General features: G+C 30.2%; 1 protein-coding gene across 4 annotated transcripts in view; it reads right to left on the reverse strand.

The window, feature by feature from the left end:
* The window catches only part of cno (adherens junction formation factor afadin), a 65,402-nt gene extending 56,595 nt beyond the window's left edge, over positions 1-8,807 (reverse strand). Inside the window, exon 1 of one of the 4 annotated variants that reach the window (XM_089218559.1) lies at positions 8,162-8,774. The gene's annotated coding sequence lies outside the window, so the exon portion shown is untranslated. Of the gene's footprint in view, positions 1-8,161 lie in introns of all 4 variants that reach the window. The other 3 variants (XM_015523964.2, XM_015523965.2, XM_089218560.1) reach the window with 3 other exon arrangements.
* Positions 8,808-12,305: the final 3,498 nt, after the last annotated feature.

Consider the following 12,305-nt stretch of genomic DNA (forward strand, 5'->3'; position numbering starts at 1 on the left):
CCATAATCAAATACCGATATAATAATATACTATACATACATACTGCATTCAGCGTACCTATATTATATATTTTTTTTTTTTTTTTTTTTTTATTCATAAAGTTTTACTGACGAATGTCATCTTAACTTACTGTTAATATAACATTATTTTTTTTAACATTTAGAAAATAAATAACAATTAAAAAAAAAAAAAAATACATTAGTGATATAAGATACAAATGACTACATATATGTAATATCATAAAATATTATATATATTATATATGGAACAATTTTCAACATTCAACTGTTTTTAAATAAGTAATAATAGTGTTATTATACTAGGTTAGTATTTAGTATATTACATTAATAGTATTCCAACGACTCTGTCTTCACCTTCGGTACCCACTTTTCACAATCAGGGGGGTCTAGGATCTCCCCCGCCTAGCACAGAGGGCTAGTTGTATTTTTAGAGCGTTAATTACTTAGAAGTTTGTACATGTCATAATTATCTCTTTCGAACATAGAACCTACCTAGAATACTTAGATAATACTTTAGAAAAACTATTGAGTATTTAAAAAAATTAAAATGAGTAGTAGGTATATCGCAAAAATGTCAAATTATGTTATTTATCTTAGTACCTAATCACAAACATTTAAAAAAAAAACTCTAACCCATGTCAGACAGTTATAGATACACGTAGATACACTAGTCTGCACCTCAGAAAAAACAATTCTGCACTATGACTGAAGATAAACCAAAATTAACATTCAAATTAGTTGAACAGAGAATAAAACAATGTTTAAAAGTATAATATGAAATACAGAAGTAAGCTAAGATACAAAAAAAATTATACATTTGCCATTAATATCATCATAATTTATAAAAAAAAGAATATTTTGTAAAATTAGTATTACCGTATCATGTATATTATATACTTTTATACTATTATGTATAATTCGTTTACTACATAATCAAATGTAATATTTATGATAAAGGGTACAAAAATATTTAAAAGATTGATAGAGTTGTGAAGGTATGATATTTCGTTTGCTTATTTAAATGCAAACTGCACATTTTTTAACAGATTGAATCCTTAAATTTTTCCAATTAATATTATTGTTATTTTCATGATAGTTATGGTTTGGGCACATATCTATTGAGTATATTATACTTAAACTCTATACATAACTGTATGCTATTTGTACTTTTTATCATAGTTGTATACTATAGTGACTTTAAAACTTTAAAAAAAAATTGTATGCTATAATATAATATTAAACTTACTATTCCTGCAATAAAATTCCCTACACAGCGAGAACGAATTAATTGCACTTCCGACAATTCACATGCACACATTGTTCTTGGTCACCGGAGTGCGTCGTTAACGTAGGTCAATTGCATCTGACAACAGTGCAGTCGTAACGCGCCGTTTGTTTTAAACATGCGGAGATGGCGAGATGGTTTAGTCTCTAAATCTAAGCTTTTCGAAACTAATATTTTTAAAATAAATTACATGAATCAAACAAGATTTCGGATGATGTCTTATTTTGTGATAATTGCGTGTCCCGCGCACAGCGCACTATAATATAAGATTTTCGTAAGAACCAAGTTGCGCGTTGATAAAAGTATCATATTATTATAAAAATTTAATATGTTATATTATTATAAAACCAGTAGTTATTCACGGTCAGTCGTTGGCGGTTCGGCAAGCAATTCATGATGATAACGAAGATTTATATATTATGCGTTGCACAGCGAGTCTTCGGACTCGCAATGCAAGGCAAGACAAGACGTCATAATCGTGTTAAAGACACGCCCACGAAATTAAAAAATAAATAAACCCCACAACTCAGAAACGGGTGTCGTATACAAAACGAAAAGGAATACAACAGCTCTAAAGATGTACAATGTACATACAACAATATTGTAATAAAAATAATTATATAAATCATAACCCAACATGTTTAATATGAGTGTTATTGTGGAATCACTGCAGTTCTGTTTTTTTTTCACACCACGCCAGAATATAAATAAAAATACTGTTTATTGATACAATTTAAATTCCTTAAAATTTAAACTTGAAAACTATTAACTCGTTCGACAATTTCCGAAGCAATAACATAACAAATATTTTTCATCATTGACGCCTGACGAAAGACGACACAAAACATAATATCAAACCGTCGTATTCAAGGTTGTAAACGCATTAATCTATCAATGTACTTTTTATAATAAACTAGCACAACTGCTACCTAAATACTTTTACTAAAATAATATCAAGGTTTTATGACATTTTTCTGAACTGCACGATATTCAAATAAGATACCTTCATCTATACAAGTAGATTGAAATATTATTATCTATTATGATTGTTCATTGATTATATTAAGATCGCACAACTCAGGTGTTAATTAATGTACAGAATTAGTGACTTGTATACTTATAAATTTATAATAATATTAAAAGAAGAGTACTAAACAGTTATGAATATAATGAAAAATGTATTATATACCCCATATTATATTTTTTAATTATGAGTATAATTTTAGACAAAATAAACAATATACATTAATATAGTGAAAACTATAACAACTAATATTATTTAAATTATTAATGAAAATATTCGTTGAAACCCTATTGAAGAAAGTGATTTATTATAAAAATATATTCATATTAGGTATATTGTTTGATTATAACTTTATACTAACTTAAAATACAATTATATTTTATAGATTTGTATAGGATTAAACTTTTTAAATAATTTGTAAGTACAAATTTAGCGAATAAAACATATCTCGGTCATGGTACAGTGCGTTTGATTGGCTAACCTTGAAAACAAATGAATTAGGGGATTTACAAAAAATAATTATGAAAACAATAATACTAAACTGGGACGAGTCTATAGTCATTTCCTGTTTAACTGAGGATGGGCAGTTATCCAGAACAGTCAATGGTAGTACTTATAACCTACTTGGAAGTGGGACAAAAAAATAAATCTAAATACGGAGGAATGACTATAATACACGTGTGTCCTCGTATAAATACGTGTACGATGAGCTTTCGTGATTTCCTGCAATTGTAAGACATGATTTCCGTTCAAACTCGACAGATAACAATAATAATCAAGAGTAAAAAACCCTCATAAAAAATCATTAGGTGTTAAACATTAAAACAGCATCTTTTGTGTAAATGCATAGAAATATATGAAAAGTCAATAAACAAAATTCATTACTAAGAAACCATTTTAATACCTGTATTATTAAGGTTAATCACCTGTTAATCACTTGTCTCTTTTCATTTTTGCCTTGTCTTTTTAAAACATTATGCGTTAAATCGATAGGTACAACCAGAGCCGCATTTAACGGGGGGCAAGGAGGGACAACTGTCCAGGGGCGGAAAATTTTATGGTGTTTGATAGGGCGGAAAATTTTTAAGAATCAACATAAAATAAAAAATTAAGGGTAGCATATTTTAATTTGCCCCGGGGCGGAAACATAGCTTAACGCGGCACTGGGTACAACTGACTTTATAATAACTTTATGTAGTCTTTACTTTTTATGAAACCAATAAAAATGAGCTAAAATACAAATGATTTATACTTTTTTTATAAATACATTCAAAGTTTGATCACTTTGAATGTCCACAATAACACATTCATTACTTACAATTACAGACAATAACTCGTAAAATAATTAATACTCTTTATAATATAAAAGGGCTTACATAAAATATTTAAACATTTAATGCAAGAAAAGCAGTCAGAATACATACCTAATATGCTATTTTAGCTTAAAAATACCATCTTGATATAACCCGAGATATAACCTGATATAACTAACGAAATAATTAGATTGTAATAGTGAGTAGTAACTTCAACGGTAGACAACGCAACTTCCATGAATTGTTTATAATACATCAATGCATCACAAACTTAAGTCTTTCAAATCCCATAAAATAAAAACACCGTTACTTTTAAATAAGTTAGACTTAAAAATACTCGTATACAAACGATATTCGACCCGTAACATATTATGAGGACGCTATTACATGGGCATTTGTTTTCTCCATCTTATAAGCAACATGGAAAATGTTACGTTCACAATAATTGAATTTATCTCATATCAAATTTAAAAGAAAGAATATTATCTAGCGCATCTAGGAGGATTTTATTGATTTTATTATTATTATAAAGCATGTTATGAATATTATGACTATTTATAAACTGTTTTTTTTTCGTTTTAGGTAGAACGATCGTAACTTACCTACTTAAAAATAATCATATCCGGGATAATATCAATAAAATCCTCCGAGATGCCCTGGATAGGAAATATAGGCACATATTAATATATGTATATAAATTTAAAGACAACAATAAGACCTATATATTCTTGCCTTTAAATTTTATAAGAGGTAAATTCAATCAAATTTTAAACGTTAGAGAGTAAAATGAATTATTTTGAACATAAAATTTGTCATATTGTAGGTACGTTAGTAAAACGGAAACAAAAAATGCCTGTGTGGAGTTACTAAATTATCGTTGAATACCTACCGGGACGCCGGGCTGTTTAAACTTTAAATTAATAGTTTATCGATTGACATATGGTTTGCTAGATAAACAATATCAGACAATGTCAGACTAATGCATTTTTATATTTTATTTTATTAATTAATTGCGTACGTAAGAGGTGCCTATTATATTTTTCAAAATATTATAAAATATAAATTGAAATATATTATAAATGTCGGATTTAATTTCCAAATAAGACACCCAAATCAGTAATCACCCAAGAACTAAATGTTTCATTTCCACCTTTTAATTACTATAGATGATAAATTATAAATAAAATACCTATTTTTTGTTTTGCTAAAGTTCGACTAGACATGCAATTTAAATATTTATTTGTGAACTGTTATTTTAAGATAAGTATATTATGATACAATGTATCATGTCATGATGTTTATTTTCTTGGTTCAAATACGATTCGTATTATTGTAATAACGATGACTTATAAAAAGCACTGAATTAATTATTCCAATTTCCGAGTAATATATCAATATACTATTGAATTATTGTACTGGGATTATTTTTGTTTATACATGTATAATTGTTTATTTATGTAGGTATTTAAGAAGATATAACTCTTGATTATATGATAATTTACGTGAACTATGAGTTATGAGATTATAACCTATTGACCTATAACATTTTAACAGCTAATTACTTATACACACACGTACATTATTATTTACCTACAACCTACAGTGGAAACATGAAAGTAATATAAAATTATATTAATATTTAGAATCTAATACCAAGTAATACGTTAAACATTACTTATAAGGTTATTTTAAGTTTATTTTATATCATATTGTATACCAAAATTACTTTTAAAAATCAATATATAATATTTTTTATCTCTTAAATATCCAGTTTGAAATGTTTATATCAAAAAGTATCATTATATAGTGAAATAGTATTGTGAAACAGAGAATATACGAATAACACTTTATTACGTATATTATAGTTATCATTATTACACCGTAAAGAATGTGTCCCAGTAAACTATCACCTAGAACAGATTCAAGTGCATTCCACGCGCGATATTATACCCATCTGTTTCTCATACACTGTTATAACTTGTAATACACATATATCTCGCATTGGAAATTAACTGGATCTTAAAATAAACATTTGTTATAAATATAATGGTAAACTGAAATGCTATAGAGTGTAGACCTATCTATTTTTATTTATATACCGTGTTTGAAATTAACATTAACGAACGTACAATGAACTTAAGGAATGTACTTAAAAAAGACAAATGTGCTTAAAACACAATAAACCAAGTATTTACTTATTGAATCAAAAATACATTGATAGCATAACTGGACAAAATAATTAAATATACTAAAGGACACACAAATCTATCTACACAACATTTACCTCGACATTTACTTTGGTGTTTTTTAAGAAAAAAAACTTATCTAAAAATTAATATTAACAAAAACTCAAGCAATGATATAGGTACGTAGTATAAGGTACACAATAGTATACTAGAATGATAAGTCTCTGTCCCTTAGTAAACTACAAATTAACACTCAAAATAAAATAATCAATCTTACTATACCTACGTATCTTCTACAAATACTTTAAAGATTCAAATAACCCAGAACAATTCTTAAATGCGGATAAATAAGTATAAAGGACCTATGGTCCATGAGGGATATAGGACAATATGATACAAACAATTTTTTAACAGAACTGGATTAAAAATTTCCATATGACAATAAAAAAATCCAAAAGAAATCAATGACTGGTATTACAAAGCAGACTAAAATATAAAAAAAAATAGCCTACGAGAGTAAGAATAAATAAAATGTTATCACATCATTTATGTTGATGCGTAACTTATTCATGATCATTGATCACCATATCACAGTAAAAAATTCCAACACTAAAAAATGTATCTACTAACTATTAGTTCTATACCCTGTTCTATATTTTGTTTTTCTTCATAATATCCTCGATAATATCAGAACGTCAAATTATTTTTATAATGAAATGCGATGAAATAGTTTTTAATATCATCGGTAAATAAAATGTGATTCATCGAATATGTTATATGGTTTTATATAGGTAGGTATGTAGTCAGCTGGTAGAACAATAAATTCATATGTCAAAAAAGATAGAACGACAATGCCGATTTGAGTTTTGTGAAATTTCTCTTAAAAATTTTGATTATCATTTATCATACCTAATATTCATACTACGATTATTCTATTGTTACGATTATTGAATACTAAATCAATAATTACAACACGATTATATTGCAATTCCAGTATTATATTATTTTAAATTTTTATTATTATGAATCGTACCTACACTCATGTCAAATTGTCAATACCTTTTGTGAATACGAAAAAAGAAACTTTTTATCTAGACGTCAGCATGCCCACCACAAACCAACTCAACCTTTACTACAATAATTACTGATAATTACCTATATAGAGTATAGACTACGTATAGTTTATAGGTAGGTAAGTATTTAATGGGAATGACAACTGCGCTGACATGTGATGTGTGACCGGGAAACAATTTTATGTTTCCTGAGAAAGGCTGTTGTGCACTCTGAAATAGAATTGATGACAAAACGTGCATATTATATCAAAATAATAACCAGTCGCCTTCGCGTCCTACACAGAGATAGGTATAATAACGAACAATAAATGTCAGCCAATAATAATGATTTAAATCTCATTGTCAACAATGTCAACGTTGGGTCCCCGCGCCAGATTTATTACCATTTCAAAAAGTACGCAAAAGAACAAAAACCGAACACATTGCCACGATATAATTACTCATGATAATACTTATAATAATTAATATATAATTAACATCAACATTGTTTTTTTGAAATATGACACCGGAGGACGACAACACAACGACGTACGGCGTACGTATTGGCCGCAGTCCACAATATTATTATAAATTTTATTTTCCGCGTTGATCGATGGCACGACTATTTCGCACTCCGGAATGATGAGCGGAAAAAATCTAAACAATAATAGTTAAGACAAATTGTACGACAAATAGGTAACACCATCATATTTCGTCTTAAGATTATAAATATTAATAATATAGATTGGTAAATTATGTATGGTTCCCGATGTCCCGTTTCTTATCTCTGACCCCCACCCAAATACACACTTATCGGTGGAAATTATCAAGTCGTCAAACAAGATAGACCTTGGAAATGTTTGCGCAGGACGAGGCTCTTCACAGATTTGAGTCGCGTATCCGCACACAGAAGTGCTAAAAATCTCTGATTGGAAATCGCGCAAAAAATGGTCGGCTTGTAAATACGGACGAAAAATAAAGAAGAAAAAGTAATAGAGGTTACCTGGTCACCGTCCGGCAGCCATCTTTGCACGCAATCTATACGTGAACTCGGCGGCGGCGGCGGCGCGCAGGTAGCATACACACAATACGGAGGCCACTACCGCCGCCGCCGCCGATTCAAATGCGCGAAACCTAACCGCCTTTTTCCGTTCGGTATGCATGGAATTTTTTCCACGACAGATAAGGGCGTAGTATACACGGAGAGGGGGGGATAGAAATGACATACTATTATACGATGACAGGTATCAGGTAAGGTATGTGGGTGAGGCGGTTACTCACTTTTTATTGCAGGGTGTCCGACGATCAACAGCGTTTACAAGCGATACCACGATCTCGGTAGTCGGTCATCATCTCGATCACACACTTGCACTTACACGCCCGCGGCTACGTTAACGCAACGGGTCGTGTGGCCCCCGGGGGCCATACTCCAGAAGAATGAAAACTGCGTCACCAACACGAATAGAAAACACGATCACTCGTGGAACACCAGATCAGAACTGTCGAGTTTATATTATTAATTATTATCAATAATATTATGTTTCACTCGCGATGGGCGACACGCACACGGACACAGTTCACCTGCACATCGTTAAATCGGTTGCGACGGTGGATTTGAATGAATCTTCGTGTTCGTATCGAACGGCACTACAATTTATGATTCGATTAAACACTCGGAAAATCACGGAAACTACGCCCGGACGAACCAAATAACACGTATTATTGATAATAACAACGGCGAGACGCGCACTGCGTATACAACTCTACTGCTTCGATACAACGCGACACGCACACGGGCGGCGGCAGTGGTTTTCGAACGATATTACAAATATTACAAACGGTGGGGAACGGCGCGGCGGCGGTGGCGGCGAACAAAATAATAATAATAAAAATACGGTACAACGGCGGTCACACACTCGCACGTACCCGACACCCGAAACGTCACGCACCAGACGACGGCGGTAACGATAAAACCGGCCGTCAGACGCATGCGCGCGCCAGGTGAAACCAGATTTGCGACCGTGGCGCAGCGTCGCGGCCAGGCATGTCGACCGGGTGGGGACTGGTGCAACTACAATACAGTGTATACTGTATATCCGTTGCGATATTATACACATATATATGTATACACATCTGTATAGGTATAATGTTATATGTACCTATATACAAATAAAATTATAATATATCTAATGTTATGTAGGTATATAAACACAAAAGCGACCTGCTGCTGCTAGTGCTGTTGCTGCTAGTTAGCCGACGGCGAGCGGCTTCTTATTCGTCTTCGCCGCCGGATAATATTATTATTTATATATACATATTATTATTATAATATAATTCATTTTCCTTAACACCTCCCCCTCCCGCCAAACTTCCACAAAACCCATCAACCTCCCCGCGCCACATACACGCACACGCTGACACTCGATACTCGTCCGTCATCGTAATTATAATACACAAGCTGTGAATATAATATAACATTATTTTAACATACATAATACCAACACATATCATGTACGTACCGAGGTGCTGGATATATAATATATTAATACATCAAACCAAACACACTGCTGCAAGATAAAATGTATATTGACATTGTATACACAATAAAATGAAAAGAAATTTCTAAAACCTATACGCGCAGTATTTTTTATTTTTATAAATTATACATTAAAATTTAAATTCTATACCAACAGGCTACAACCTACTATAATCACTCATCAGTCATCATAATATTATATACTAGATGAACAATAACTTATAAAGTACATATATTTACCTACCTGGCTACCTATATTATATGTCCATGTGTTTCAGATTTAATATTACCTTAGTCCTTAAGGCTTAGAATTTAGAAACATATTTAACTGTTATCTATTATTGATTTTATAATAATGTACGCAAGCCTTCACTATCATTTTTAAATGACAAGATGTAGATGTATTATATGTATCCAACAATATAAAAAATAATATTATAATAAGCTTTACACTCCTGGTCGGTATATAAATTGTATGTGTTATTATAAAAAATGTATGATCTACGGAGGAGAAATTTTTCTATATTAACTTAAGTACTTACTGTTTTTTTTTGCTTCATTGCTGATAACTAATAAGGTAAAAAACAGGTTGAAATACTGATACGTTTACAGCTGCTGATATGATTTTACTTAAATCTGATTTCGATTTCTCTATGCGCATGTTAAAATTCAAAAGATTTCACAATACAGGGTGTAACAGATAGAACTGACTTTTAGAATAACTTTTGTTCTAATTAATATTTTTTTTTGTTTATTATTAAGAGACTTGCGCTACACGTACAATATAAAAAAAATTTTTCATTTTTTTAATAGTAAAAATACAAAAGTTTAAATTTGATAAAATTTTTGTTGGAAAAATTCAAAATAGCCAATTTGTAAATTTAATTAAAAGAAATATTTTGATGGTAAAAATATTTATCTAAATCAATTAGTTTATTTTTTTAAATATCAATATTTTTTTGCACAAATTACTTTGGAGCGTTATAACTTCTTTCAAATATTATTTTCAATATTATTTCTGAAATGAGTATATTTCTTAAATTAGTTATTAATTATATAATTTTCACAATTTTCGTTGTACGTTTAATTAGCATAATTTTTTTTTTTTAGTCAGTTCTATCTGATACTCCTTGTATATAACTTATAAGTTGTGAACATGTATCTATAAAAAATATGTCATCATATATAGGACATGCAAGAGTTAAAACGAAGTTATTAATTATATAAAATATAATATATGAATTATTTTGTTTCGGGAAATAGTTATTAGCAGTTGATACAGTATAAAAACAGTTTTCATTTTCAATAAATTGTAATTATTTAGTTTAATATATACCTATTATGTATTCTATGGTAGAAAAATAATCAGAAATATTTACAATATTATTGAATGGGTTTGGATATGGCAAGCAGAATCATCTTTATGAATAGTGATCAATTAAAAAACAAAAAAGGGAAAGTAGGTAACCGCTCTGCTGCAGTACAGTAGGTGTCGAGTACTCGAGTATATATAATAGGTACCTACCGCATCATTAAAAGTACGGATGTATGTGTTTAATTTCAATGATAAATCATTGCATACGAAATACGGTTCTGAGTGAAGACGGGTTGTCAAATTTCACCCTATATAGGTATTGCTATTATTATAATAGGTACTTTATAGAGAAGTTGAATGAATTTTTTCCGAAACATTGCATTTATTATATAGGTATTAAATTGTCAAAATAACAAATCATTATAATATGTATGTAGAGCATATTTATAAAATTATATAGAAATGCCAAATACCACTCCACTCACCACGGGCTGATAGGCCTACCGGGCATTTCCCGGTGGGCCCCCTTCGTATTTCGGTAATGGGGCCCTTTAATATCATATATTATTAAATTCTTTTTCATGTGGGGCTCCTTTTTAAAATTTTCCGGTAGGCCAAAAATGGCCTATCCGCCCATGCCACTCACTCATTCACTGATCGCTAAATTTCAAAAATTACAAAACGTATACGAACTGGAATTTCGACAAGTGTTTCCTCTAATGAAACCAAATGCACAATAAGATGGGGTTTTCAGAAATTTGCATTTTAAAGAAGTACTCAAACAAAGATTTTGAAATTTATGACGGAGGTGAGAATTTTTTATTTTTGCTCATTATTACTTGCCATTAGTTATAGTCGACAGTTTTGTTAATTTATTATAAATTTTAATAATAGAAATATTAGTCTTTCTTATAAATATATAAATGGTTGCCATTGATTATTCGGGTAAAATAATTTATCTATAAAACGATTCTTCTATAATGTTAGATAGACTCAAAAACTATTCTATCGAAATTGACGAAAATATCTGAGATTGTTCTTAGTATTACCGCGATAACTCAGAAAGTAGTATTAATGACGTTCGGAAATTTACCAATAGCATTAAAATCTGAAGTATGATACAGCAATAGATATAACGATATAAGTTATAACCCGTATTTATTATTAATTATTGATAATATTTAATGGTCAAAGTCGGGTTATACTTATACAACTTACAACTACTACTACATATACATATATGATAGCACATTTGCGTCCACTCCGCTGTAAGTTGATAAAACTTCACATGGGCAAAGACTGCATCTATTCGGCTAGTCATTATATAATATTATTGTTATTTACCAATTAACCAACTTATCAGTTATCACTGCAAAACGGCGTGAATAGGACGAATAGGTAAAGTGGTATAAAAAAAGGCAATAGTACCTACTACTAAGTAAACTTAATTAAAATTTATAAAAATGGCATTGACATTGAGTATAAATAATGGCGTCAGAGCAATAACCAGATAAGTCCACATTTTAAAAAAATTCATTTTTAACACAAAAATGTTAAGAAATAAAATTCTCTAT

This window comes from Diuraphis noxia, unplaced genomic scaffold (assembly GCF_037042655.1).
Source record: "Diuraphis noxia isolate RWA-SAM2 unplaced genomic scaffold, SU_Dnox_SAM2 contig0002, whole genome shotgun sequence".
In the NCBI taxonomy this organism is placed as follows: domain Eukaryota; kingdom Metazoa; phylum Arthropoda; class Insecta; order Hemiptera; family Aphididae; genus Diuraphis; species Diuraphis noxia.